The sequence below is a fragment of the Talpa europaea genome (genome assembly GCF_964194135.1).
Source record: "Talpa europaea genome assembly, chromosome: 12".
In the NCBI taxonomy this organism is placed as follows: domain Eukaryota; kingdom Metazoa; phylum Chordata; class Mammalia; order Eulipotyphla; family Talpidae; genus Talpa; species Talpa europaea.
Window position 1 is genome coordinate 42,533,409 of NC_140079.1, and position 7,278 is coordinate 42,540,686.

Below are 7,278 nucleotides of genomic sequence, written 5' to 3' on the forward strand. Positions count from 1 at the left end.
ATCATTAGTGTTGTGTGCAAAATTGTTCTCCCAGTTGGTGGGGTTTCTCTTTGTTTTTGTTATTGTCTCTTTTGCTGTGCAGAAGCTCTTTAATTTGATGTAGTCCCAGCTGTTTATCTTTGCCTTCACTATCACTGCTTTGGGTGATGTGTCTGTAAAGATGTCTTTGATGTGCATATCACGTAGTGTTTCGCCTATATTTCCTTCTATGCATTTTATGGTTTCAGGTCTTATGTCTAGTTCTTTAATCCATTTTGAGTTGATTTTTGTGTATGGTGTGAGGTAGTGGTCAAGCTTCATTCTTTTGCATGTAGCAACCCATGTACTGGGCTCTTTTAATTAGTTATTTCTCTGACCTAAATGCTCTTCTCATAGACAGGTCCTTGCTGTATATTTCTATCCTTCTGTAGATACATTCCACTGTACTTAGAATTTCATTCAATGTCCCATAACTGGAAATGGCTACCAATGACCCCCTGAATCCTACATCTTCATCAAACTGTGTTGTTTTACTTAATTATAATAATCAACAGTGAAATGTTATACTTATTTACTTAATCTCTATTGTATCCTTTCACACACAGTCTAGAACAAAACTTGTTGAGGGCTAGGTGTTTTTATTCATTTTATTTTTTTAATATTTTATTTTATATAATTCTTACATCATTTTTCATTTTTGCACAATGTATGCATTTTCATTTTGGTTATATTCCCCATACAATTGCACCCCCCCTTATTTTGACCCTAGTCCTCCCCCCCCAGCCCCCGGTAGTGTGTCTCTGGTTTATAGTTGCTTGTTAATTTTGATTTTTACTTTGTATTAATTAGTCTTTTCTTGGTGCCTTATTTAGGTTTTCTAAATTCCTGCTATGAGTGACACCATCTGGTATTTTTCTTTTTCTTTCTGACTTATTTCTCTGAGCATGATTTCTTCTAGCTCCATCCATGTTGCTGCAAACTGCATGTGTGTATCTTTTTTGATTGCTGAGTAATATTCCACTGTGTATATGTACCACATCTTCTTGATCCAGTCATCTATTTTTGGGCATTTGGTTTGTTTCCATAGCTTACCTATTGTAAATAGTGCTGCTGTAAACATAGGGATGGAGGTGCCCTTTTGAATTAATGTTTCTGTGTCATTTGGGTAAATACCTAAGTGTGGAATTGGGGATCATATGGAAGCTCTATGTTTAGTAGGTCCAGAAATCTCCACACAGCTCTCCATAGTGCTTAGGCCAGCTTGCACTCCCACCAGCAGTGCAGGAGAGTTTCTTTTTCTCCACAACCTCGCCAACATTTGTTGTTGCTAGTTTTTTTAGTATGTGCTGCATTTTAAAAATTGAATTTCGTGCTGTTACCAGTGCCTTCAACAACACTTGGGAAAAATTGGTCAAAACAATCTGTTGTACAGAAAAAAATCTTAGTCAATTTGGACAAGAACTATGCTTTGGAAAAATGTCTGGAGTAGATATAAGGATGACTCTTCTTTTTCAACTCAAGAAAAGTTATAAAGATTATCAATCAATCATGAAATTTCTAGATATTTCAGACTGTAAATCTATATAGATTATATATGTTTATTAATTAAGAGCATTTAAAATAAAAAATAAATTATATGTTAAGTTACTGATAAATGTTTGTTTCTAAACTTCTATTACTGTTGTTTATTATCCAGAAATTTCCTCAGCTACATGGAATCAGGAAATCAAACTCTTGCTTCAAAATTTATCCTACTAGGACTCTCCCAAGAAGCAAGACTGCAGCCTCTCCTCTTTTGGCTATTCCTCTCTATGTACCTGATTACTTTCATTGGAAATCTTCCCATCATCCTGGCCATAATCATGGACTCCCATCTCCACACCCCTATGTACTTCTTTCTTTCCAACTTATCTTTTACTGACGTCTGTTTCACTTCCACCATTATCCCAAATATGCTGCTCAACATCCAGATGCAGAGTAAAGTCATTACATTTGAAGGCTGCCTTAGCCAGATGTACTTTTTCATGCTTTTTGCAGGATTAGACAACTTCCTCTTGACAGTGATGGCTTATGATCGGTTTGTGGCCATCTGCCATCCCCTGCACTACATGGTCATCATGAACCCCAAGTTCTGTGGTGTCCTGCTTCTTGCCTCCTGGTTATTGAGTATTCTGGATTCTCTATTACATACCTTAATGATTTTATGACTGTCTTTTTGTACACCAGTGGAAATCCCTCACTTCTTTTGTGAACTTAATCAGATGATCCAACTTGCTTGTTCTGATACTTTGCTCAATGAGCTAGTATTGTACTTAGCAGCAGGACTTCTGGATATCATTCTTCTCACTGGCATTCTCTTCTCTTACTCTAAGATTATAGCCTCTGTTTTAAGAATCTCATCAGCTAGTGGCAAGTGTAAAGCCTTTTCCACATGTGGGTCTCACCTCTCAGTTGTCTCCTTGTTCTATGGTACAGGACTTGGAGTGTATCTCAGTTCTGCTGCTACCGAAAACCCCAGGGAATGTGCAATAGCCTCAGTGATGTACACTGTGGTCACACCCATGCTGAACCCCTTCATCTACAGTCTGAGGAACAAGGACATAAAGCAGGCCCTTGTTAAACTCTTCAACTGAGAAAGAGCCCTTGCCTGGTAGTGTCCTTTGTTTCAAGATTCCTTGCTTATGAGTGTGGAACCAAGCTTAGCCGAGGTTTCACCATTTTGTATATATTCCACCTTGATGTGTTAGTCTTTGTCCAGCCGCATTCCGGAGATAGTTTCAATAGTCACAACCCTCACACCACTTGGTGACGAAAAAGCAGACCACCCCAGCCACAATGAGGGCAGTCCTATCCATAAATGGGACAGCATCACTAACCGTCCAATCAGTTTGAAACTATAACCGTGCACGCCAAAATGCCTTTGTAGTAGCCAATGAGTAATTGCCAGCTTCTTTCAAAATTCGCGCTGCTTGTGACCCTATAACTGACCCCTGCTTCCTCTGTTCGGGGCTCTCGCTATCTGCCACTGCATTGGTAGGTGCCGTGGGCCCGGACTCGAGCCCGTAATAAACTCCCTTTTGCATTTGCATCAGCTGTCTTTGGATTCTTAGAGGCTATGCTCGCCGAGTCTGCTGATCTTGGGCACAACATTTGGGGGCTCGTCCTGGATTGGCTAGCACAGACCCCAACCACCAAACAGCTGTAGGGAGCCATTAAAGCACGCAGGTGAGTGGTGTGGTGAGGTTTTAGTCTGCAGGCCTGTAGTATTGAGTACCTGTATTTGTATCATTTAGCTCTTTACCTGTAGAAGTACTGAGTACCTGTATTTGTATTGTATTGTTTGTGCTCAGTACCTGTGCAATTGTTTGCAAACCTGTAATTTTGGTAGCCAGATGCTTAAGTGGACGCGCTGGTAGGCTTCTTGGCATGGGCCAGAGGAGATGTCCCTGGACCACTTGATTGGCTATCCCCTGTGGGGCAGCACTGGGGTAGCATTTGTATGGGGCCTGTTAGAAAAATTTGTTTTTTGGTTCTTTTAGTATGTTTGTTATTCTTAAAACTTTGGTGTTTGTCTTTACCCAGGAACCTCTGATTGGTTATCTGTACCCCCTGTGGGGCAGCACTGGGGCAGGTTCCCCTTTTGGGGAAAGTTCAAAAAAAGCTAATTTTGTTTTGTTCCTGGTGTTTGTTGTCTTTGTTGCATTTGTGTGTTTGTAACCATGGGTCAGGCAATGCCTACTCCACTGTCTTTGGACACAGTTGAGGCAAAAAGTAAAATGCTGGGGACTAAAAAGCCACCACAGCTGGCTGGTAAAAAACACTGCCTCTGATCTCAATGAGCAGCTGCCTGGACATTTTCTCCAGTGTTGAGATCATTGGTATATCTCTGCTGCCTTCCAGCTATGAGGGAATTAGACTGTCCCTTTGTCCACCTTAAAAAAAACCAAAAAATAAAAAACAACTGCTGAGTTACTTTGCACTTGCTAACTAAAAGGTTTGGCATGGCAAAGGAGAGCCAGAATGAATTTCTCAAGGAAGAGGAAAATTGATTGCACCCCAGGCAGACCTCACTGACCCAAGGTGGGGGTTAGTGAAGCCCTGTATGGTGGCAGGGGGCGGGGGTGTTCATTGTCTGAATCCTGTAGGCAGGCTTCCGCATTCCTGTTCCCAGGTGGAATTCCTGGAGGGCTTTTGCATTCTGGCCTCCTGCATGGACCTTTCACTAAAGAGCTATAAAAGGTGATTTTTGGTTGAGTAAAAACTTCTAAATTTCTTATTAAACCTGTAAAAGTTTAGTTTCTTATTAAGACTAATTAATTTCTGATAAGAGTCTGAAAACAGGTAAACTGTAAAGGAAGATCTTATTCTTCCTCTTCTCCTGTCCTCCTCATACAAGGTTCTGAAAAAAAAAATTTTGTCTTTTGTCTTAAAAATGTGCTTGAACTCAGTGAGACAGAACTGAAACAATGTAAATCCAAATTATAATTATTTAAAAATACAAACTCGAAATGTTTTTCTTATTTAAGAAAGTTATTACAAACTGCTTAACTTTGAAATTGTGGTCTTTGTTGGACCCTAGGTTTTAAATAAGTGTTAAAATTGAGTAAGGGTTAAAATTAAATACTTGTTCTATAAAAAAATTCTAACTTCTATGTTATTAAAAACCTGCTTGATATAAAAAGGATATTAAAAACTTGCCTAAATGGATGTGTCAAACTTTAAAAAAAATTGTTATAAAAAAACCCTGGAGTTTACTAAATTGTAGTTTCTCAGTGTTTTTACAAATATTGGTCAAAAGAACTATTTCTTAAAATTAGTGCACATGGCCAAAAATTTCAAATGGAAATTAAGAGATCTCTTTGTTCTTACTTTTTGCCTCTGGAGAATTAATTATAAATGGCGCCTATAAAAAAACCTAAATTTTAAGATCGTGATCTAAAATTGTGGTAAAGAAAAACTAATTCAGAATTTAATGGTTTAGAGCATACGTGTCTTAAGGTTTAAGTGTTTTTTTTTTTAAAAAATTGGTGCTTTGCTTTGTTTAAATGTGTTTACTTGTGCTGTATGAGGAAAATAATAATTAACCTGGCCTATGTTAACAAACTTACTTCTAGGCATTTATCTAAACTTCTCTTGATAAGATCTTCTTCCAGGAAGACTGATCTACTTGTCTTTTCCCCTTGGAGAAAACAGTATATTCTCCCAGTAAAGGACTACACTTCTTTTTTTTTTTTATGCTCCATTTTCTTCTTTAACTTCTTTTGTGTATGTCTAAGTGGAATACATGCAGAAGATATATTTTTTTTAATGCTAGCTTTTTATTTTCATTTTTTTAAATAATAAATTTTATTTTTATATTCCCCATACAATTGCAGCCCCCCCATTCTGACCCCAATCCCTCCCATCCCAATGCCCCTCACTCCCCAAAAAGTGTCTCTGGTTCATAGTTCTTTGTTGACTTTGATTTTCACTTTCTTATAGTTATTCATTTTCCCGGGCCCTTATTTAAGTTTTCTAGATTCCTGCTATGAGTGAGACCATCCGGTATTTTTCTTTTTCTTTCTGGCTTATTTCGCTGAGCATGATCCCTTCCAGCACCATCCATATTGCTGCAAATTGCATGTGTTTATCTTTTTTGAATGCTGAGTAATATTCCATGGTATATATGTACCACATCTTCTTGATCCAGTCATCTATTTTTGGGCATTTGGGCTGTTTGCAAAGCTTAGCTATTGTAAATAGTGCTGCTATAAACATATGGGTGCAGGTGTTCTTTGGAATTGATGTTTCTGTGTCCATTGGGTAAAGACCTAGGAGTGGAATTGCTGGATCATATGGAAGCTCTATGTTTAGTAGGTCCAGAAATCTCCACACAGCTCTCCATAGTGGTTGGACCAGTTTGGACTACACTTCTTTGCAAAATTCAAGGTAACATCTAAAGCCATATGGGGAAGGGCGGAGCAACATGGCGGCGAGGAGACGCTGCGAGTAAGATCTCCCATTAAAAAAAGTTAATAGGGAGGAAAAGCGGCAGGTCCCAGTGAGAACTGGGACACGGAAGATAAACGGGTGACTCCAGCAAAATGCCCGAAGAAGAAAGTTGCCATAAAAGAGGACTAGAAGGGAGGAAAGCGCAGAACCCTACTCTCCTCCCCCCGCCCACAAAGTCGGCACTCTCCGACCAGCAGAGAGGAGGAAAAAACCAAACTAAAACGACCAACAAGGACAAACTACACAGCAAGCGGGACTGTGAGTGGAAAGGAACTATTGTAGCCACCACACCCCGTGAACTGCAGCTGTGGAGAACCCTGCAGGATTCTCCGCAGCGGTGAGCGAACAACTCCCGGTGCCATTAGAGAAAAAAGAGACAGTGGAGGAGACCTGCACACAGCCCCGGGCCGGCCTGTAAGCTTGCGTGGAAAAGTGGCGCACTTGAAAGGCAAACACGGATCGGGATCGCGGCTGCCCAGGTCCCCGAGCCTGCACCTAGGCTTGCGGGGAGACGCGTGGAGGCCGTCACTGAGGTGAAAGTCCCTCATTGAGTAAGCAGGAACCAGGTGCCCAGACACGGGAGCGGGTGCAAAGGCGCCATTCCCGCGCCACTGAACAGGGCTACATCCCAAGTCCTGGACCTGAGGGCTTTGGAACTGAGACACGGGGCATGAAATTCGGGGCATGGGTTCTCCACAATGGTAGGGCAAAAGGCAGACACAGCACCCCAAAGCCATTGAGGTTTACCCTACCATTCTCGCTCTGTTCCCTGTCCCACGGGGGTGGGGGGGGTTGAAAAACAGCCCCCCAAAGACAATAGGAGAGATCTCTGGCACCACCTAGCGACCAGAAAAAAAGTCACTAACACCCCATAGAACAGGGAAATTTCTTAAGAAAAGACTTCTTGAAAAGGACAGAAGGCTTCTGGAGGACCCAGTGGCCAGCTGGGAAGTTAGCCCATGCCAGGCCCCTTCCAACCAGCAGTCTGAGCCCACAGAAAGAGAAGGCAACATGTCCGGAGCAGACGGGGAGCGCTGAAGAGTGTGCATGAGACTGGATGCACAGGGACTGCGTCCCGTTTCGCTATTTTAGATCAGGGACATTTCTTCAGTAAAGACTGCCTAAAACCAGCAGAAAGCTCCCCCAGAAGCCAGAGATGGCTCCTGGAGGAGTCAGAGGGGAGTGGAGAAGTTCACCCAAGATGCCGGCCAGTCCGAGCAACACAGTGTCCCAATGCATACTACAAATTAGAAAACAGACAGTAGGGAGTAGAAGAACCACACGCAACCTAGCATATCCTCAGGAAAA

At 41.4% G+C, this 7,278-nt stretch overlaps 1 pseudogene across 1 annotated transcript; it reads left to right on the top strand.

The window, feature by feature from the left end:
* The first annotated feature begins 1,691 nt into the window (after nucleotides 1-1,691).
* Nucleotides 1,692-2,657, top strand: LOC311182166 (olfactory receptor 7A5-like; annotated as a pseudogene). Its single transcript has one exon. The product of its transcript is annotated as an olfactory receptor 7A5-like (transcript).
* The last annotated feature ends 4,621 nt before the right edge of the window (nucleotides 2,658-7,278 follow it).